This window comes from Cydia strobilella, chromosome Z, assembly GCF_947568885.1.
Source record: "Cydia strobilella chromosome Z, ilCydStro3.1, whole genome shotgun sequence".
In the NCBI taxonomy this organism is placed as follows: domain Eukaryota; kingdom Metazoa; phylum Arthropoda; class Insecta; order Lepidoptera; family Tortricidae; genus Cydia; species Cydia strobilella.
In genome coordinates this window covers 30,014,041-30,038,074 of record NC_086068.1, presented here as the reverse complement: position 1 = coordinate 30,038,074, position 24,034 = coordinate 30,014,041, and the positions used below count along the sequence as shown (strand labels likewise).

General features: G+C 36.6%; 1 protein-coding gene across 1 annotated transcript in view; it reads right to left on the bottom strand.

The window, feature by feature from the left end:
* LOC134754325 (ichor) overlaps positions 1–17,515 on the bottom strand; it is a 52,826-nt gene extending 35,311 nt beyond the window's left edge. Inside the window, exon 1 of the mRNA XM_063690591.1 lies at positions 17,141–17,515. The gene's annotated coding sequence lies outside the window, so the exon portion shown is untranslated. The remainder of the gene's footprint in view (positions 1–17,140) is intronic.
* Positions 17,516–24,034: the final 6,519 nt, after the last annotated feature.

Sequence of the window (24,034 nt, the reverse complement as noted above, 5' to 3'; positions counted from 1 at the left end):
ATTTTAACGAAAAAAGAAAACATCGTTTTTTTCTTTCTATCATCTTAATCTTTCGATTCCAATAGCTCTACGACGCTCGAGTTGTTACACATTTAGCATCGTCGCCTCCCCTGCTATATTGTTTGCTCTTCTTGATTGAACTGAATGTTGTTATTTGTACTACTGTGATTTTTTTATCGCTTAATTATAAACCAGCGCGAATTGGTTTCAACATAATTTAATAACGCTATCTGTAAAAAAATTACATCCGCAGAATGATGGTGTTTGCTTATCATTTGCGCTTTCGCCAATTCTGTTCAAGAAATCAAGAGTTGCATTTTTTAAACATCTTTCTGCATTCCCCTTAGTCAATCTGTTCAGCGGTTTAAACGTGAAGAGGAGTTTAAAAAAAGTTATTTGTTTAAAGTTTATATGTTTTTACTTCGGAATGGTGTCAATGTTGATACCATAAATGAATTCAGCACCCCCGATTTATACGAAAACGATACCAAACCCGGCCTAGCAGCGTCACTGATGTAGACAATTAAGATAAAAATGTGAGCCCTAAATAAACCTTCAAGAGCGGATATCTCAAAAACTATACAAGATATCGAAAACATTGACTCAATGAAACTTGTAACAAATTAAATCACTTTTCATTTTGTATAAGTGGCCATGTCGCTCAGAAGCATAGTTTCGGAGATATAATCGAAAAACCGAAAAATGGAACCTTCAAACCTCACTCTCCCCCCCAGCACCAGGGTTACGGCCGGGGACTTTTGATATGTTCACCTCCTAATTAGTCCAATCAAAGCTACGAAGTCAAAAATTATGTTCTAAGCATTTCCCTCTATAGCTTTTTTTGGGCATTCATTCCCTGGCCTAAAAGAAGAAAATAAAATTAGTAGGTACCATTATCTCAAAAAAAAAACTTACAGGTAAATACCTAATTGCAAAATTATGTAATGGTTTAGAGCTAGCAACAGGCTGGTCGGAGTGACCAGCGCAGCGCGGCGCGGGCTGCAGGCGCCCAATTCGCGGCACTTGCAGACCGTTACTCCGGAAAAGGATACTAAAAAACACTTTTTGACACGGCTCACTCGGCAACATTTACTACTATTTTTATGGTTCCGTAGCCAAAACTGCAAAAACGGAACCCTTATGGTTTCAAGTCCTATGTCCGTCCGTCAGTCAGTCCGTTGTCTGTATGTTACAGCCATTTTACTCGAAAACTTTAATACCTTTTAATGAAATTTGGAACGTAGGTGTATTTTGTGTGCCGCTACATATACAGGATGGCAAACTTGGAGGTCTACAATTTTTTTTTCCGCTATTTTGTTTTGGCGGTAAATATGACAGTTGTTGCATGAAAATTACTTTAAAATACGGCAAATTTGTTATGGAGCGTTTTACGACGGAACGACGTCTTTTGATTATTAAAACGTTTTACTCAACCCAATCATGTTTTGCAGAAAATAAGAAAATTGCGGAAAATTCGAGAACCGGTATCATTGATTAGCCCCCAAGATCGCCTGATTTAACAACTCCTGACTTTTTTCTGTGGGGCTATCTAAAGGGACGTGTCTATGCTAACAGGCCAATGAACCTTCAGCAATTAAAACAAAATATTCGAGACACAATCACTGAGATAACGCAGGAAATGTGTGAAAATATGATGAAAAACGCGATGAAAAGGGTTCACATCTGCCATGCTACTATTAGAGGTGAACATTTGTCTGACATTATTTTCCATGTTTAACTGCCGGCCCTAAAACTACTTTAAAATTTTATAAAATATATTTTTAGGGGAGCACTCCATACATGTAACTTAAAGCTTAAATAGTAGATTGTATGACTAGGGAATAAAACGATCCATTTCAGGCGAGGTGTGCAATAGCTACCCGAGCCGGAACGGCGAGGGTGCGATAGGCACAGCGAGGTTAAAATGGGTTTTATTACAGAGTTAAACACTACTTTTCACTTCAAATAAAAAAAACAACAGGTAGGTACTTATTTTATATTTTATGAAATATTAAAAGTACAATTGGTACAATTTTTAATATGTAGAGCTATGTTTTTCCCGGGTAGATTAATTGTATTCTGAGTCAATTGGGGGGGCAGATTTATTGAATTCTGATTAGATTCGGGAGTAAATGTAGGCGAAATCAAAAAATATGTATACATATTTTCCCTAGGGACTAAAATACGATTTTTGCCCCGCTTTGCAGGTCAAATATAAAGCACTTTTAGAGCATGAGAAGTGAAATAGTACATTTCGATGCTAGTGCGGAAAGTATGTCATTACTTCACGAGTACCGAGATATCTTGCCACGAGCCGTAGGCGAGTGGCGAGACTCGGGACGAGTGAATGACATTTCCGCACGTGTATCGAACGACGTTTTTAAATACAGTTGAGAAAAAATAAGAAAAGCAACGAGTAAGGAATGGAATTCGGAACTTTTATATTATTAATTCTGTGACATCATTGACATTGACATTGAAATTGAAATTGAAATATTTATTGCAGACCGTGGTCCATAGTGTGTTAGTATAGGTACAATTAATATTTACATGTAGGTAACATAGGTAATTAAATTATGGTTAGTTATTACATAGGACACAAAACAAAACAAAACAATTACAAAAAATAAACACACAACATAAAATTACATCCTAGACTGGGTAGGCGCTCTAACATGAAGCTCCATCCAGTGCTTCTGAAAAGGACAGTCTAGCCTATTGCTCACTACGGTCAGGATGCCATTGGTACTGCCACGAACACGCTGCGCCAGGGATGCGCCTCACTTACGTATAATCGCGTGAAACCCATCTGTACGCGTTTCTGCAAACATACCCGAGGCACTGCAGTGTCGCGGCAGCCCCATTAACATCCTGAACCCATTATTATATTGAACTCTTATAGTGTTCAACGTTCTCTGCGTATACTTCACCCACAGGCTGCACGTGTAGAAACATTATTATTCGATTCATTTTTATTCGACTAGAATAGATTTTGTTATTATCATTGAACCCACTTCAATGAGTTTTATATATATATTTATATTTCTATATTTAATTTGAACTCTTTTCTTATAACATTCTGAACGAAATGTGGGTCAAGTTTATTGACAAATCAGGACAATGCCCGTTGCCCGTGCGCTGTCTCTCTCGCATGCTCAAGGCAGAGGCAAGGCTCGCACCCAAGGCCTCCGAGGTCAGGTTATTGACAAATCAGGACAACGCCCGTGCGCTGTCTCCCTCGCATGCTCACGGCAGAGGCAAGGCTCGCATCTCGCATCTAATCACCAAGGCCTCCGAGGTCAGGTTGCAACTAAGATGAGGCACGTATTTTGTAGGCGTTTTACTTATTAGTAAACAGTAAGCAAACCAATAGAAATGCCCGATAATGCATTTAAATATATATGTACGTGTTTTTTAAATATTGAATGTTATTACTTTAAGGGTTCCGTACCTCAAAAGGAAAAAACGGAACCCTTATAGGATCACTCGTGCGTCTGTCTGTCTGTCTGTCCGTCTGTCACAGCCTATTTTCTCCGAAACTACTGGAGCAATTAAGTTGAAATTTGGTATACATATGTAAGTTTGTGACACATGTAAGACGGACATGTAACGTAAACAAGTGAATTTTAAACACGGGGGCCACTTCTGGGGGTAAGTGAGAAAATTAAAAAATAAAGTTTTTCAAACTATATCGTTTTACATATCAAATGAAAGAGCTTATTATGAAAATCTCAAATTTTTTTTTATAATTTTACGATAAACAGTTTAGAAGTTATTTAAGAAAATAGGCAAAAAATTACCACCCCCCCCCCCCCCTTTATCTCTGAAACTACTGGGTCTAAAATAAAAAAAAAAATACACAAAATAGATCTTTACCTATAGATTACAGGAAAACCTATTAGAAATGTGCAGTCAAGCGTGAGTCGGACTTAATTACTTAGTTTTTGATCCGACCCCTACGGGTTTTTTAAAGACATTTCACTCCAGTTTTACATAAAAAATACATTGTTTAAATTGTGTAATGTACGGAACCCTTGGAACGCGAGTCCGACTCGCACTTGGCCGGTTTTTTTTTGCATAAAATGCGTTTTACAATAATTATCAAATATTTACTCGTGCTAATGTTTCAGGCCCGTTTTGATCTCGATAGATGTTTAATGAATGATGATTTAGGTACCCATTAGGAAAACTTAGATAAATTTACGGTATGTTTATAAAAATCATTTCCTACTTCAAACTTTTCTCAATATCTAGATGTATTCTTCATATAATATGAAAAAGATAATTTGAAGCGAAAAGAAGCGAAACTGATCACTTACGCCCCCGTAGTTATCTTAATCGGTTAAACTCATCATTAGAGATAGCCTATTGTGATCACCCCTTTATTTACATCACCCTTAAATCCGGAACGAACAGGAAATCGTTTTAATAGGTGCAGGATGTTGAATCACATGCCCGGGGTAACCGGACCTAGCCCACTAACCCATTGATGCTCCTATTAGCTTGTCAGGAGTCCCGCGCCGCGCGGCATCCCCGGTTATAGTTTAGGAGTTTCTTTATCTAATTCCCGCGTCATCAACTTCGCTTCACCAATGCAAGGCCTATGTGTGTTGTATACACATGAGTGTGTTTGTGTATTTTTCTTTTTTCTCATTTCATAATTTGATTTAACGTTTTTGAAACATATAACATAATGTACCTTATATTTATTATTAAGCTACTATACATCTTGAACAAGTTTTTAATTTTACTCTCTGATATACCTTTTTTACAGGTATAACTTTGCAGTTACACTCAAGCAATGAACATGTGTCGCGCACTTATTTATAGACATTTCTATAAAATTTGGGCTGTATTATGTTAGAGACTAAGTTTGGATTTATAAATTATTAAAAGTAAGAGCTTATTTAATGTACCTGTACTAACGGTTATAAATAGGTACCTATGTATCCACTTGTACAAAATAAAATGTTATAGTTAAAACTGGGTGCCACGAACACAACGTTCCCACACCATACAAGCACATGTTCTTTTTTTCTACCTGCCGTTCCAAATTTCATTCAAATATTGACTGATTGAAGGGTTCGAGGTACATCTGTCGCAGCCCTTTATCTTGCGCCCGGGAGAAAGCCTCACGCGATGGGAAAGCCTTAACGTGTATTTTGGGCACCATGTGTTGCAAAGATGTATTGTCCTGTTAGGCATAGCATGTGTCCTTAAAGTCTCAAAATGTTTTTAAGGAATCCGTTATTTTACCTGTATTTTGAACATACAGATGTATCTGTAATTCCCTACTAATTACTGATTTGTGTACAATGTTTACGTATATGTAGAGACCAAATAATTACAAAAAGCCAATGTTAATATTATAAAGTGGTTATAAATAGTTGCCAACTTTTGCAAGAAGGTTGGTAACTGTATCTTATACCGTATGCTGTTTATTTATTATAACGTGCGTCCCTACCCTGAACAGAATGTGAACTAACACGCATTGAAAAGACTAGTCTTTTAGGTAAATTTAGTGGCGTGTGACAAGTGATCATAATCACGTGTAGCCGGCAGGACGCCGGCGACGGCAGCCAGCAGCCACGATGAGCAGCTTTCTCCATACCGCTCGGTCTGCTCGCTTGCACTGATGCTGCTGCTCGGCTACACCGCCTCATCGATACTAATTAACTAGTACCTGTACCTAGCTACCCCGCACATGTCGCTAATACTCGTTCCTATACAATATAAGTACTCGTATGTAATCTTTTTTAACAAGTTTGAAGGAATTTGTTAATCCCAACTTCCTTACTGGTTTATCAGGTATGTATTATTAGTATATAAGTTGAACCCAGAGACACATGAAATCGGAATGTGAGAAAATGTTCTATACATATTGAATAAATAGACTATCATGCAGACATAATACTAAAAATAATTTGGTTTCACTTTTGGTTTTTTAGGTGACTGCTGAGCTATATATGACCTATATATCATCTAAGATAGTTTTGACTTGTGTCCGGTTTTTTAAAAGGAACTAAAGTTTTACGAAGTAAATATATAGATGGATTAAATTCTGGTAACTACTGGGTTTATTTTCATAATGTTTCAGGTTTATGGTAAGTCACTTGTTATTCTAAAGTTTCGTTATGTTGTCGGGACATATCTGCCACATGTATGTTGTCAAAACGAGTAGGCATGTACATATAAACTGCGCACGCGACATTTAAATCAATAACAACGATCGGGCGGCCAATGGCCATCGCGCCTTCGTGAAAGCGCTCCGCGGACTTGGCTGCCGGGATCAGCTGATCGCCACAATATCAATCATTTTACATACCTAATTTGTAAAATTAAAAGGAACTAGAGATAGGCTAATATAGGAATCAGTAAAAAACTTAGTGGACCTCTTGATTTCATTCTATAATTTCATTAATACCTATTAAGTAGATCTGATCATTAACTAATATGATAACAGCTTCAAGTGGGAAGCTGTAAGGAGCTCTTCAGCTCGTAAGAAAGCTTGTAAGAATGTATGAAGTTCCCTACTAGCACAATCGTATTAAGTCTAACCTCGAAATCCTTCCAAAGATATGAAATTTGGTATGTATGTTAATTAAAGGTCTCTTTTTCATGTCCACACTATTTGACATTTGGGGACCTCGAGGAATCGCAGCCATCTTGGAAAATGTGGACCATCCTGGAGAAATTTGCGTTTTACTCTAAATATACGTTCTCTATGAAATATGGTGTAAGGCAACATTAAAGCTTATTAAATACTACACCAAAAAGTCCTAGATATCTTAATCCGACTTAATCCGATTGTGCTATGCTAGTACAGCGGCCAGATGGCCTAAAACACCATTCGATGTTATATATATTTATTTTACATTCATTGTATATAAATTTTGGACTAATCCATTCAGCCATTTTCAATTTAGAGCAGTTCAAAATCAACTCAGGCTTGTGAAATTTTTGAGCGTTTTCTAATAATTTGTTAGACCAAGTAGTGAGAATGTTTGACTATGTTATATATTTGTAATCTACTCACAATGCCCTTTCATTTGGTACCCCACATATGTTTAAAAGAAAAAAGTTACAAACTTTGTACTGCCGATTTTGTGACGTCACAGTTATCCCCCACACTCTTAGAAAGTGGCAAGTTCTTATTTCGTACTCAGTAGACTCTACCGAACACAACGATACCACTTGTCGGTAGTATACTGTACAGTCACATCGAATGGTGTTTTAGGCCATCTGGCCGCTGTACTATAACGTGGCATGCTTTGACATTGTCAAATTCTCCGTTTTAATTTTCTAGTACGCAAATATACATGTTATCATTCCTGATATATGTTAAAATTTGTTTGTCATCCGTGAACTCGGTCAGGTGCAGGACGATTCTCGGCAGTCGTGTTGCACTTGACATGTCGATGTCGCCTTGTTGCCAGTTCGCGTGGTCATTGCCGCGGATCTAGCGTGCGCGGGCGCGGCGCACATCTCCGGCGCGCGAGTGAAAGTTGCGCAGCACCCGCCGCCGCCCGCGCCCGCGCGTCCCGCGGTATATGTGTCACTGGTAGACATAGACCTTAGCGCTTGCCAATGTTAAATACTACATATTAACGACTCGCTAGTAACAGTTTCGGCTTTCCACTATATTTAATGTGTGCCGTATGCAACTCTTTGTGTTTGTGTGTGGCCGATGCCATATATTATCAATGTACCTACTACGACTGTTCGTCACTCGTAAGATTGCCTTTATTTTGAGGTTAGGTACATGACTCCGATGTTTCCTTCGTCCGCCCAAGGATATATGTAATTCCGTATAAGATAAGTAGTCTAAGAAACAACGTGCCTCGGAAAATCAAGAAAAATTGATGCTCGAATAGATGGCGCCATACCTTTGGCCTATACTCGTGTAGATGGCGTCACCGTTTGATATTTAACAAATTTAACACACATAAAGAACATGGGTCAAAGTCATATAACGTTCTAAAAAAATACAAATAAAAAAATATTTATCAATATACAGTGTGGAAAAAATTAATGGGCCCTGGAGAGAAAGTGCCTTAAAAGCTCATAAAGGAAACGTTCTTTTATTTTTAAAAATAAATAAAAATGCATTCACAGATATTTTTTTACTTGTATCGCCTGGGAATCGAACCGACTAAAAATTAAAAGGACGAGGGAAGCGAATTTAAAAAAATCTTTGAATGCGTTTTTGTTTCTTTAAAAAAATAAAAGAATGTCCCCTTTAAGTAAAATGAGCTAACTTAAGGTACTTTTCCTCCGTCTCATTAATTTTTTCCACGCTGCATATATATATATTACATGTTTTGATATTTTTATTAATGTTCATTTTTTGGTTTTAATCCTGTCGAAAGATGGCAGTAAATTTACTGTGACTACAAAATTTACTATGACAATAACCCTCTATACTCTTTATTATCTTTGCTTCCGCGAAAGCTATGCAATGAGCCCTGCAGAGGTTTTCCCAAGATATGTGCAGGTTTTTTTAAGGGTCGGCGACGCGTTTTTGATACCCCTACTATTGCTCTCGTCCATAGGCTATGGTTACTGTTTTATATATGGTAATTGCTCATAATATTGAAAATAAAACGCGACGTCCTATAAAGAGCAAATACGTAGCTACATGATACATATTAGGCATTTAGAAATTAATTCAATTATAATCAGATTTTTGTAGGTTTTGCCACGTTTAGACAAATGCTCACTCATTCACATCAGCACCTGTACTGTACAAACCCATACGTTTCCCATACAAATAGATACTTACATCATAAAGTAAAATTGTTTTTAAATAAGTTTCCAACAACTAAAATAACCATAAGTTTTTTATACTACGTCTGTGGCAAACAAGCATACGGCCCGCATGATGGTAAGCAGTCTCCGTAGCCTATGGACGCCTGCAACTCTAGAGGTGGTGTTACATGCGCGTTGCCGGGCCTAACACTCTCCGCACCCTCGTTGGGCGAATATTACAAAGGCACAAAGAGTTCTGTGTTCTGTGACCCCCCTGCATAGGAATTTGTTTGCAGGGTGGTCACTTAACTCTGCAGCTTACTGTACAGTCGCCATCAGATATATCGGAACGGCCAACGTGTTCACAAATATTTGAACGAAGCCTCTATTATCAAGACGCTAAAGTGCATGTTCATATTATTGAGCTCCCTGGCCGCTGGCATGGTGGCATAATTGCCTGTCACTTTCGCACTTACATACTTGTTAGAAGGTGACAGGCATGGTGACAGGCGATAAAAATGCTACCGTGCTCAGCCCGCTGATTTAAGCAACATAGGCACGTTTGAATACACTGAAATTTCTAACATGTTGTGGCTATATTTTTAATGTTCGAGGCCTCTGAATGTATCACTTAAAAGTCGTAATTGCCACTCGTTAGAGAGCGTAGATGATACATTCATCCTTCAATCATCGTTGAATCCCAAAGCTTAATGAGTCACAGTATAAACGCGCTGTGGAGTAATCAGCTGTGCGCGGTGCGCGGTGGGCGGTGGGCGGTGGGCAGCGCGAGCTGAGACTGCTGTCCTGCAGTTCTAGGTCGCGGATCCCTGAACCATATCCCGATTCCTAACGTTATGGTAACTTTTCTTGGCCCGACTGTAGTAACTTGTTGTTACTTTACTAGGTATTTAAATAAATATTATTTTTATTATTTTTAAACCCTTTTGCTTACCTACTATTATTTATTTTTCGTACGTCCGAGCGAATAAACTTAAATTAGTTGAGAAAAGCACCCATACTAAAGTATGTACTTGCTCAACAACCACAGGATTTTTTTAAAAGCACCCATACTAAAGTATGTACTTGCTCAACAACCACAGGATTTTTTAAAAAGCACCCATACTAAAGTATGTACTTGCTCAACAACCACAGGATTTTTTAACAGTAAAGTTATAAAATCTTTGACGACAACATTGCTCTCATTTTTTTAATCCGAGAAAGTAGTTAAATTGACTACATATATGCCTTTAAACAATTTCACTTTTTTATATTTACAAATAAGTATATTGGTATAAATAAAGGGAACAAAACATGACACGACGATCTCATGCGAAAAATAAGAGTGTAGGATTGAAAACCACCGCGGAAGCAAAATGTCTAAGAAAAGTTACATGGATCAAATAAGGAATTGGATATACGTAGTCGCATTGTACCAGGAGATGAAGATTTTTGTTTAGTTTTTATCTCCTAGAATCACAACATTATGACTTAAACATCTGCCAAGCCGAGCAAAACACAGAGGCACGGCCGTACCATCCTTTTCTCGAAGCCATTCAGGCCATTTTCGACGTCCTGTAATTTTGTGCTGGCTAAAGCTAGAGCCCTGAATTTTCAGTGAAATAGGGCATAATAAAGCTTACATATATTCCCAAGAAGTTATTTTAGTCAGTGCCAGGGGGTGTTAAAACCGCATCAATATTAGATATCTTTCATTTTTTATACATATAATGACTTGGCAATCGCACATAATACTATATATATACTATAATACTATATATCGTACTCCTAAATAAGTTTAATGCTTAAGCTGCATGTGATTAGCGCTAGCGTTATGTTCAAAATTATTAAAAATTAAAGATATTTAATATTGATGCGGTTTTAACACCCCCTGGCACTGACTAAAATAACCGCCTTGTTATATAATTACATCTCTAAACTTTTTTGTAGTAGATGTATTGCGTCGTTGCGAGACGGGCATCTTTTTACATGTAATGTTTTTGATGGGATTGACCTTCTCTTTAGCATAAATCACAAATGCCTTCCATGGCATCTCCATCCTTTATTTTTTCTTCTATCAGTATTTATGTAATCGTCGTATCGTGCCACCAACATGGAATCTGTTGTGTGTTCTCTATAATGGTCATAATAAATATCTTTTTATCTTACTAAATTTATACTTTCTTTCGTTATTTGTTCTATTTAATTTCATACCTTCCATTCGCCGCCTTTGCTTCATATAAAACGCGCAGCACGTGCTGTTTAGGCGTTTTTTTTAACTTTCCCGGATCCGGTCCGGAATCGGTAATTTTAACCGGATCCAGTACCTAGCTCCTGAAAAGTGCCAGATCCGGCCGGATTACAGGATCCGCCGGACCGGATTTCAATCCCTAGTACTCGTATCGTGGATACCAGTTTGACTTTTAATTTAGTTTACGTACTTAAGCGATTTGGCATATTATGCAAGATGTAGCATGAGGAATAATGGGGTGTCCCGTGTCCCGGAAGTAAAGATACTATTTTCAAAATATGAAATTTAAGGTAAATATAAAAGTAATGATTTTGGTTGAAAGTAGTCACCAAGTTACATAAATTATATTATACAATATGTCAACGAGTATATATACTTGGGCCAGTTGTCTCTTTCAGCGACAGGCAAGACAAGGAAGTTGAACGCCGTGTTCAAAACGCCTGGAAGAGCTACTGGTCCAAGAAGGAGCTAATGAAGGGGGACCTTCCAATGTCACTAAAGCGTAAACTCGTTGACATGCGTATTCTGCCTGTCCTAACCTACGGTGCCCAAACATGGTCGCTCACCGAGTCAGAAGTCCAAATTGAAGGTTTGCCAGAGAGCAATGGAGCGCAGCATTCTAGGTGTCACAAGGATGGAACGCATCCGAAACACTACACTGCGCTACAGAACAGGCATAGCTGACGTAGGGGAGAAGACCGCTAGGCTGAAGTGGGACTGGGCAGGTCACGTCTGCCGCATGCATCCGGATAGGTGGGCTAGTATAGCCACCAAGTGGATGCCGCAAAAGAAGCGCGGACGTGGCAGGCCCAGGCGGAGATGGCGGGACGACTTAGACACCTTCACTAATAACTGGCCAGAAGCAGCTCAACAACGGGAGTCATGGAAATCAAAGGGAGAGGCCTTTGCCCAGCAGTGGGACACTACAGGCTATAAAAAAAAAAAAACTTATTGGTTAAAGGAGTCTTATCAAAGATAGATTTAACTCGGTTAATATTTCAGGGTACCGTGATTGTTCTATTTCTAACCGGAATCTTCTTAAATCTAATCTCACCCGTTGCTTCATAAAGTCTTATTATTCTATATATACTAGTTTGTCTAGCTTTTACTTGAAGAAAGTGTTTTACTATTTTTTTTTAATATGAGACTCGTAAAATAAAGGCATCTATGAATATAATAAAGCGAAAGAGGCTCGAAAGTCTGTACATGGAAGATATTCAAAAAAAAAAAAAATTGGCTGGGGATACTTAGAATCGATAACAGAACACGTTCCAACAGTTTTTAGAATTTTTGTCTGTTTGTCTGTTTATCTGTTTATTTGACCGCGCATCAAATGAAAACGGCTGAACGGATTTTAATGCAAACTTTATTAATCTGTCGAAAAAACCACGGCCAGGTTAAAGGCTATAAAAATTTGAGAAATTAAGGGTATGAAAAGGGAGGTGGAAATTCGTATGAGATTCAATATCCGCTGAATCGATTTTGATAAAATTTAGTATAGAGTCCCATAGACGAACATAGGGTAGTTTTTATCCAAAAAAAAAAAAACTTAAAACTGAAAAGGAAGGTGTAATATTGTAGGGGGAATCAATAACCGCCTGAACTAATCTTAAACATCCCCACCCTCTTACATAATTCAAAATATTTTGACACAGTTGTGTATCAACCACAGCTATGTCCCGTGTACGTTTGTGTTTTTGGAATTTTTAATTACTTATTATAAAAGTTAGAAGCATTAAAAAATTTGCCTAAAATCAGTTTTTTAACCGACTTCAAGATTTCAAAGGAGGAGGTTCTCAATTCGGTTGTATGTTTTTTTTTTTTTGTTTTTTTTTTTTATGTTTGTAACTCCGTCATTTCTAGACCGATTTTAAAAATTCTTTTTTTGATTGTAAGTATATACATACAGATTGGTCGCGTTTTTGTCAAAAAGCAGTTGTGATGATGGGATCCATGAGGAATCGAGGGAACTCCTCAAATGTTAAAGGCATACATATAGTGAATTTAGTATTGTCATCAACAAATCAAGCACTTACATTTAAAAAAGTGACATTTGATGAAGTGGAACTGCTGATGATGATCAGAACGGAACTCTTCAATGACGCATAGTTCACGTTTGGCGATTTGTCCTCTTCGTTATGTTTGTTAAGCAAGTTAGGTTTTCAAGAAACATTTTTGTCAAGCTCGAGTTCTGATGATGGGATCCATGAGGAATCGAGGGAACTCCTCAAATGTGAAAGGCATACACATAGTGCTCTTTGTATTTTTATCAACAAATCCAGCATTTCCATTTTAAAAAGTGACATTTGATGAAGTGGAACTGCTGATGATGATCAGAATGGAACTCTTTAATGACGCATAGTTTACGTTTGGCGATTTGTCCTCTTCTTTACGTTTGTTAAGCAACTTAAGTTTTTAAGACATATTTTTGTCAAGCTCGAGTTCTGATGATGAGACCCACGAGGAACCGATGGAACTCCTCAAATGTGAAAGGCATACATATAGTAATTTTAGTATTTTCATCAACAAATCCAGCATTTACATTAAAAAAAGTGACATTTGATGAAGTGGAACTGCTGATGATGATCAGAATGGACCCGGACCGAACTCTGACCCAAACTTGGACCCGGACAGCCGGACACGGACCCGGACTCGGATCCGGACCCAGACTCGGACCCGGAAATGCTACTAGAAAAGTGGGTTAGGTTGGTGGGTGGGTTTTGAACTGCGATTCTCACAGAACAGAACTGCTATCAGAAAAGTAGGTTAGGTTAGGTTAGAGCTGTGACCCTTACAGAAAAGAAATGCTATCAGAAAAGTAGGTTAGGTTAGGTTAGAACTGCGACCCTTACAAAAACGAAATGCTACTAGAAAAGTGGGTTGTTTTACCTCCTTTTCTATATAACTAGGCAAAATACGCTGTCTTTTTCATTTCATTATCTGGAATCTAAGAGTGCACCATCAACAATAAGTGAACTTTCAGCGGCATCCCCCATTGAAGTCGGTTTTTTTTTTCTTAAAAATTATCGCTCCTAATTTTTACAATAATCAAAAAATCTAAAAAGTCAAACGTAGAAAACGTAGAATTTAGCTATGGTAAATATACTTCAAATTATGTACCTAAAAATATTTTCATAATGATAGAGGAAAGTGGAGACTGCGTTTGTATGGAGAAGCGGCCGTGCCCTTTCCTCTTAATAATGGCCACGAAGGTGGGTACTTTAAAAATAAAACATTTTTCTATGTCGTTTGCGGAGTAATTGTCAAACGATTTGGGACTTATACGCGTTACCATGCCGTCACGAAAAAAATCGAATCTTTCGAGAGTCTCCCAACGCATTGAGGCTACAAGGGGCACGGTCTCAGGAGTCTGAAAAAAAGACCTCGGTCAGTGGCGCTCTAGCCAGGCAGGTCGCTTCGCTTTCGGCTGAAACGGCAAGCCAGCGCGAGTCTCGATTGTGATCCCAAAGACATCGTACGCAATACATATGTAGGCGCAGATTCTAACGGAGTGTGGCGCCAGAGAAGCCGTGTTCATCCCGCGCATCCCCCTCATCCCGAGCAACTTCCCGTTCCGCTTCAAGTGCCTACAGGTCCCCGTGAGTGTCTGCTTCGCCATGACCATCAACAAGTCGTAGGGGCAGACGCTGCGCGCCGCCGGCGTCATGCTAAGACTGATTTGACTGGAGGAACGATTTGGATGATATTTGCCATGGGTACTGTATCGTTCAATATACACCTACTACTCCATGTCGTTTAAATCACGTCAAAATTTTGAATAAGGGCAAAAAAAATATTGATTTTGGAGTGTAGTTTTATTTAGTGGTACCTAATTTTAAAATATTTTATCTGGACTACAGTCCTCTAGCGTATCCATCTGTCAACTTTACTGTTCCGCCTCCAGGGGAGAGGGAGATAAATTAGGGGTGAATAGCCGCTTACGGACACAGACCGAATTCCACGCAGGCGAAGCCGCGGGCACAGCTGGTACTAAATAATCCTATTAGCAAGTGCGTAATATTCTGATCATTCATTTTGGAAAACTAATATGCAATAACGAAATTTCCGCTTTAAATAGATAACGAAATCGTAGATGCAACGACACCAAAACCACAGATTAAGAAATAGTTACTACGTCCAAAACTTTTCTTTTGTTTTAATAATACTTTCAGCCAGTAATGTTTTAATGTTTTAATGTTTATTTGGGCACAAACGGTTAGTAAGACTGAAAGTTGTCTCTTTACTTCTTAGACACACGTTATCTTATACGTACGATAGTTTTATGCCGTACCCATGTAATCTATTTCATAATCAGTGCAATTTATAATCTGTAATTAATTAGACGCTTTATGTTGCACCCTCACTGTATTTTTTTTTAATTTAGGTAATTTGCAGATACTGTTTACTTATTTAGAGGCAACATTTAGATAAAGCCTATTAAGCCTATAAATATCATTGGAATATAATTGAAACTAAAGTTGAACCTAGAAATAAATTTAATAGCAATTATGTAATAACTAATAACAGAAATTGTATTTATCTTAATCCAGGTATATAAACCTGAATCTCATTTGTGTCCTCAATTGTAAAAATTCTTAATCCAGGTATATAAACCTGAATCCCATTTTTGTGCTCAATTGTAAAATAGTACATTTCGATGCTAGTGCGGAAAGTATGCCATTACTTCACGAGTACCGAGTCCTACGGCTCGTGGCAAGACTCGGGACGAGTGAAGAATGACATTTCCGCACGTGTATCGAACGACGTTTATTAATACAGTTGCGAAAAAATAAGCAAAGCAAAAAGTACTTAAGGAACGGAATTCGAAACTTTTATATTATTAATTCTGTGGCATCATTGACATTGACATTATGAAGAAGTGTTTTTCTAGCTTTTATTCGACTAGAATTGATTTTGTTATTATTATTGAACCCAATTCAATGAGTTTTTTTTTCAAATGTATGTGTATAAGACAGAAACAATTGTATATATTAAAACATTGTACTATTATTACCGAAGTATCGTTATTTATGATTATTTGTGTATCGTATATTTATAAAAACAATATCGAATGTTGCCTTTGGAAACTTAAAACATTCTTGCAGTAAGAAAATACGCCTCTTCTTTGACGGGCGTTCCGTTCCATTCAGACAACTTATTAACAACGGTTTTTCAACAATAAAAAATAAACGTGTTATAATACTTATAATGATGAAGAGGTAAGTAATAAAATATGAAATATGCATATTTTTCGTATTCTTACATTAACAGTAGGTTTTTATGTTGATTACGACGTTTAAATGAAACTAATATTAACACTCATCAATAAGTAGTCATGAATTGGAACAAGTAAAAATTAAAAAAATTGTGAAGTAAAAAGCACTAGTTCGCGAAAACCAACTTTCCGCACGCTAAACAGCCACGAAAAGTAGCACTTTTTGAGCAACTGTATTAAAAATATTATTCTAGTTAACTCGCATGACATAAAAATGTACATCTGGTCTCCCGCGATAAAGGCCTAGCCTAGTGCGGGGACTCCTGGAACCTCCGAATGTCAAGTCAGTTATGCACCAACTCTTTTCAGTAACTTGTGATATGTACTTACTATGTACTACAATTGTATTCGTTCGGTGCAATAAAAACATTTTTTATCTTATCATATCTTTTTATCTTAAAAAAAAATGTATTTGTTATTACTTGACCAGGCTGGCGTAGTCGTATTACTTAGTCATGTCTGGTCTAAACATACGTGGTCCTGAAGATACTCTAACCGCGATTGATTCCCGTTTAGTTTATAACAATAGGTAGTAAATAATGGTAAATTAAGCTAATATTAAAATAATTTATATCAGAGGAAATATAAATAAGTTATAAATAACAAGCGCCTTATTTAAACATACACGACAATATCAGTAAATAATTCGCAATAAATCCTTACAACTTGGCTATAACAAATGAAAAAAAAAAATATTATTATAAATTTACGCAGGCCTGCTCTTCATTGACGCTGGTACTAAATCATTACACTAATCACATAAATTATATTTTTAATAAGCAAAAATATGTAATTTAAATTTGGTATCAATGCAAGGCAGGCCGCGACATTTTCCACATGTATCATACGGAGAGGCTTCCGAGACTTACCAGGTTGGAGTCGGGCGAGAGCGGGTGCGCAGCGCAGCGTGTTCGTGTCACAGCCGAAACAACATCATACACAGTCCACTTGTACAACAGTTCCTCGAGATCGAGTCGTGTCACTTGTAGGTATAATGTCACAGGAGTCACTTGTGTGCCTTCAACAGCGAACGAGGGAGAACCCAGAGTCGTAAATGGGGCAACAAGCACGGAATCAGGGTGGAAACTAGAAAACAAGAATGACAGACTTTAGTAGAATAGGTAATCTACCTATCAAGTTAGCAAACGATGCCTACAGAGAATAACGATATACGTACCTAAATTACCTACAAATAGAAAGCAATTTCGCTATACCTACGATAGGTCGCTAACAAGCGTGTTAAATACGAAAAGCTTATCACGATATTAATTGTGCCCTTATGTGGGTAGACGCTTATTATTATGTACTAGATAAGACATATATTTAAAATAGTAAAGGTAATGACGATTGATATTTAGTTACATTAAGTAGTGGACAGTTGTAATTAGGTGAATTAAATAAATTTCTAACAGATTCATAAAAAATAGTGTCGCCGCGGACCGGCGCGCGCGCCGTTAGAACTGTAAAAAACCAGTCGGGGGAGCCGAAATCTGAACAAGCCACGGATTTTCCACCTCACTGTGGTGGAAGACTATCGCATTAGGTACTGTAATTCATTAATACTTTATTATTTCACACTATGGCATAGGACAACATGCGGTTAGTTTTAAGAGGTGAATTAGTTTATTACGGACGTTAATAAAGAAAAATAAGAAACAGGAAAAGTGTGATTGGCATAAATAAAAATTAAATAACGAAATTTTCCTCGATTATTTACAAAGAAGAAAGAAATAATAATTAGAAAATAAAACGGCGTCCAGAGTGCTTATCCACTGTGTACTCCAACAATCCGCGGCACTGTCACGTCACTTTATAAATGCCAATTACAAACATTTCCCAAAAACACCCGCAATTTGCTCCATTTTGCACGAAATTTAAAATATTTTTCGAAAATGGAACAAAAACGTGTTTCATATATTTTGAACGTACACTGGTTAAAAGTCGCTGTAGTGACACTATTATAGTCTGTGGTCCAATTTTTAGCGGGAGTGTAACCGCATTGCACGAGTAAAAGGCGGGCGCGTACCGCGCGTAGCACCGACGGACTGTGGCGCGGGCGCACCCTACTTGCTTCCCACCAAAATTTTCTACCACCACCGAGCGGGCAGGGCGGCTCAAGCGCGGCCCGCTACGCCCTGCTTCGCTGCTCGGTGCAGAACCGTCACCGACATCGGATCGTAGCGCAGATATTGCTACAGATATGGAATTTATAATACGATATTTATGATGTAAAAACATATCCTCATAATTTTCTTCTAACTAAATTATATATGTCAAAATTCTGATAATATTGTATAGTTTATTAGGTAGGTGTATTTTATTTGTGTAATTGTATATCTACGATAACCGCTGCATAACAAAATTTACCTAATGGTAAAGAAATCAATAGCGAAACTGTAACTAACTGCATTTAATATAGGTATATGATGTAGATGTAGTGAAAATAACTATCCGACTAATATAAATAGTAGATTGTTAACCAATGAAGTGAGAGCGCCAATAGTCCGAGGCTGAAATGATGCCTTTCACTCGAGTTAAACACACTACTTTTCATTTTGAATACGATGAAAATAAAAATGCATGTTTTTTTTAAAACATGACTAATTTTAAAGTATTTCTTGAGGGTACTTTCAATTAACAGTTTAGGCAAAAGTATCGTTATTTATGGAATGTGGAGTCAAATATCAGAATGGAAATTGTATAACAAATCCATTTAAACTCAAAATTTAATTGTTTATCGAAAAGTCTGCTCTAGAGCAGACACGTATCATTTTCTGCACACCTTTTAGAACAACAATGACCCTCTTTCAGAGCATGAGAAATGAAAAAAAAGTTTAAATGTACAAATTAGATCAGCGGCGCATTTCTCTTTAAGTTGTTAGCCCCAGCGGGCAGCTATCTCCGTTGCGTACGGGCACTCGCTCGCGCACGCCGCGCCGCCTACTTCCAGCAGTTGACAGCCTACAGACCTACAAACGATGCTTTCACTCTGTCTAACCGTTACCACCATCCATTTAGACATGATTTTTGCTTGTATAATCCCTGCGCAAATTTGCAGGCACACGGTAAGTGGCACATCGAATGATTTTCTTTATTGGCCCTTCAGTGCCTGGTCCTCTTAAGCTCATGCTTCAAGATGGAAATCATTCATTCATGTTGAGCCTTGATTTTAATTATTATTTGTTGAAGAAACTGTATTTTATTGGAATGCAGTTATTTTGTTTGGCCAGTATGTGGTGACCTTGATTCAAATATAAATTTTACATTACCTATTCTTAATAGATTTAACGGGAAAAAAAAACAAAATAGATGGATAAGTAGATAAATAAAATATGTAGGTATGGTATATTTATAATTATAACAAGTCTATTTACAATATTGGCGTCTTCAGTAACAACCTCTATCTGTGTAGTTACGCAAACATTGAATCAGAAATATTTATAAGTAACATAGTATAAGCAAAAAATGAAATTCAGTGTTTGTTAACTTTTAATATTCGGACCTGAAGTTAGATAGAAATCCTGGTCCTGAACAGGGCCGGAGTCGCCGCCGGCGCCGCCGCCGCCGCCGCCGCCGCCGCCGGGCTGACGGTGACGAGCACCGGCACCGGCAGTTGCTAGCGTGCTAATTGGCATGATGACAGTAACTAACAAACAATCATGGAAATAATGGTTTCAAACAAACATATAGGTATATGTTAATATGATTCTAGAAAATGGCACAATTTCAGTATAAACATTAGGATTATTAATATTTTCAATAAAATAAAAGTGCAAATTTCTCCTATCAGCCATGTTGGCTGAAACACCAATCAGAAGCGAGCCAAACCGTGACTTTACAATTCCATGACATTTTTCTTTAAGCAGCATAGACAACCTCATTCACCGTAATACAAACGTCCTCACCAAAGAGTTTGAATGTACAAAAAAAAATATTATTCCATTAAACATTTATTACATAAGTACATTATGATACAAGTGTGCTAAGTTGGTCATTACACACGAGCAATAAGAAAGCCGATGTGTGTAATGATCAATGCACACGCGTATCATACGACGTTTTTCAATACACTTGCAAGATAAAACAAAACTTATAAACTAGTTTTTTTTTACAAAACAGTAAAAGTACAATTTTCAAAATGGTGGCTAACAGTTTTAACATCGAATAATTGCACCAAAGCGTGCTGGGCACTTATTCGCCAGTTCATTGAAGCTACCAACACGTTTCCCAAGAAAGACTGGGCGTTTTTGCTTATTTTCATTGTATAAAAGTTTCATATGACGCCAATTATTTTTCACCCGATTTTGATAGTAAAAGGCTATCGTTCTCGGCTCTTGCCTCTATTAGTATTACTGGCAGCGTCAATTTTATGTGTTTTCTTTTCAAGCATTGAAAATGACATTTTCGTCAAAATATAAACTAAAAACATGCAAAAGTATTCAAATTTTATGTTATGACAAATACGGAAAATGGCTGGCGCGTTGTTTTTTTTACGCACGATTCCAATGCGCGCGCAAGGCAAAGGCGCGAACGAAATCGACAAACAGCCAATTAAAAAAATGTAAAAACGCTAATATTTTCGTATTTCTCACCCACGGATGGAGAACAAATCGATAAAATGTTATGTTTATTCATTAATGTAATTTATGAGATAATTTAATATATAAATTATGTTTGGTGAGATAAAACCTCTTTGAACTAACATTTGAAACCTAATAGTTGGTTAAAAAAAATAATGTATTACTGACCAAATTAAGAAGGCTCCGTTTCCATGCATATTATTAGCAACCTTTTTAACTCAGTCGGATAATATAATGAAAAAGCACGAGTGTCATAATATACTGAAAAAGCACGCGGGTTTAATATCTAGGATTAGATATGAGCCAAAAATCGGTGAAATAAAAAAGGCGTTTTGAGCAAGTGTGTTGAAAAAGATATTATAACACGATATAAAGTAAATATTCATTAGTTATTATATAAATAAAATGCTAAATAATATGATATTTCACCAAAAAACTTTTTTATTTTTTTGGCTGAATGGAAAAATTGCCATGTTGCCTGTCGCAAACAGAAAAAATGAAAATGGAATAAGTAAAACTGGTGCTGGTATTTTTATTTAAAATTTACATTGTATTTAAATAATTCATCTTAAATTGCTACCGTGCGAGAGTTTTTGTATAAAATGAGTTATTGTGATTAATTTTTGTAATCTCTAATCTTATTAAATATGGTGCTGAATTAACAATATCATTGGGGTTCAAGGGAGTATTCGTATCTAAGTATGTAAAATATTCATGTGTACTTAGTACTCATGTAATCAATGTCTACCACCATTCACCATACCACCAACTAAACCGTGACGTCACAAATGGACGTCAGGCGTTTTCGCGCGAGATTTAAACTAACTATAAAAAAATGCGAGGTTAAAACTTAACGAGTATAGCTGAAATATTGTGTTTTTCGGAACCAATACAAGTGTACCGACAATTTTAAAAGGTATTTCAAAATTTGTCATCATGCCAATTGTATACGTAGAAATAAATTTTATTCATCACTATTTCAACTAATATCAATTAAAACTATAGACTAAACTGAATTAATTTACCTACACTCACTAATGTATATACATTAATTTATTAATAATTTATATTTAATCATAAGTATGCTTTGACTTTATTTTTAAACGATGTATAAAGTTATTTTAAGCTATTTAATAAGTTCAGTTTTTCTTTCACTATAGGTACTCACCTAAATATACACCTAAACTATGTTTTGTCTGCTTGGTTTAGACTTGATTTGTAACATTTTACAGTTAGTATTTTTCTCGCTTTGATGTAGTAGAAAATGTTATGTTTCACTCGAAAGCAAAGTTTGTATGGCCTCATGCCTTTAAACACTCACAACACTCAAGATTCCACTTTTCGAATTGTTCGTAAATTTAGAATGTTGCTTGCTCGGGTTATACTCGTATTAGCACGCATTACGAGTAAACAACAACTTTGTCCACTTGTAAAACAAATAAATAACTATTTACACATTGATATTCATCGGGGCCGAAGTGCCTGTACGGTATTTTATGCACTTGTTGATCATAAATCATAAAGGATAAGTAATAAATAATCCATAACACCTACTTAATATTTACTCATAATGTATTAATTTTTCACTCTATAACAATTACTAAATGTGCCAATTAGTATTGCTAATGAACTCTTAACGACTCATGAACCTCAAATTGTTCAATAAATGAGCATATCAATTGCCTCGATGATTAAATTAACATGTATTCATTTGAAAATGGTTTACTAATCGATCCCTACGTATAGGGGTAAACGTAAAGTTATTTATCTACACACGTATTATAAGCTCTCTATGATGTGTTCACTAACCGCATGTTACGGCCGGCATTGAAGCATCGTTGCTGTCTCTCGGAACTCGCGGATATGAGGTGGCGTCTCCGAAATATCTTTATCGCTCATTTTACACGAAAGTTTGCTATAGTTAGTTTATAAACATATAAAATATAATTTTATACTTACGAACTAATTAAAAGATAAACAACTGAACGTCAAATGGCGGCAAATGAAATGAAGGGCCGGCCGCCAAATCGTTCCATACCAACTAACATGCGAAATTTGACAAAATGGTTTGCAATGAGGGCTACCGTTTTTGTGCTCTCAGAAGAGATCTCAGAATTCTTCTATGCTTATTTTTACAAAATCAATACGTTGTAATATACACAAAGGTATATAGTCTAAATGTGTAATTTTTTCAACCTGTTTAATTTAGCATTTATTTTAGTTGGCACTTTTTTTAAACCACTAACATTTGTTAAGCTATATCTATTGTTTACCATGATTAATCAAAGATGGACAAAGATTTACCACAATTATGAATAACGAGTGAAAAATTTCCGATAAAAAAGCTTGAAACCCCCCAAACTTCTATGCCTTTGACATTTTGAAAGACCTCTATCTACACTAGCACCCCTAGCGGCGAAGTTAAACGCGGTAGCCCTCTTTGACATTTCATTTCGAATAAAACGTCATAACAAATTGTTTTTTATTTCTCAGAATCTCAGATGTTCTAAATTTGAATGACATAAGATAATCGTTTTCAATGTTATTATTACCTACGCAATAATAATATTTTCTTACATAAGAAATTTGTTGTTTATCTTAAAGCTATTTGCGTATTTTTGAATGCATTATAGAGGGTTTATGGTTTATGATATGTGTACACTTGTGTAGATATAGTTATTTGTGCAACAAGAGAGGAAAGTTGGTTTTTCTTGCGTTTATTTTGAGTACCGAGAAAGCGAACTAGAATCTTGAGCGTAGAGAGGGACTCAAAAACACGAGATGTAAAATAACTTTGCTCTCGTGTTGCACACATAATTTTTCACCTCAGTAGTGAGAACATAATTAAAGATTAAAGTGTATTTTAAATTACACAGAATAATACAGAAACAATAAAAACCGGCCAAGTGCGAGTCGGACTCGCGTTCCAAGGGTTCCGTACATTACACAATTTAAGCAATGTATTTTTTATGTGAAATGTCTTTAAAAAACCCGTAGGGGTCGGATCAAAAACTAAGTAATTAAGTCCGACTTACGTTTGATTGCACATTTCTAATATGTTTCCGGTGATCTTTAGGTAAAAATTTATTTTGTGTATTTTTTTCAAATTTTTTGCCTATTTTCTTGAATAATTTCTAAACGATTTATCTTAAAATTATAAAAAATATATATTTTAGATTTCCA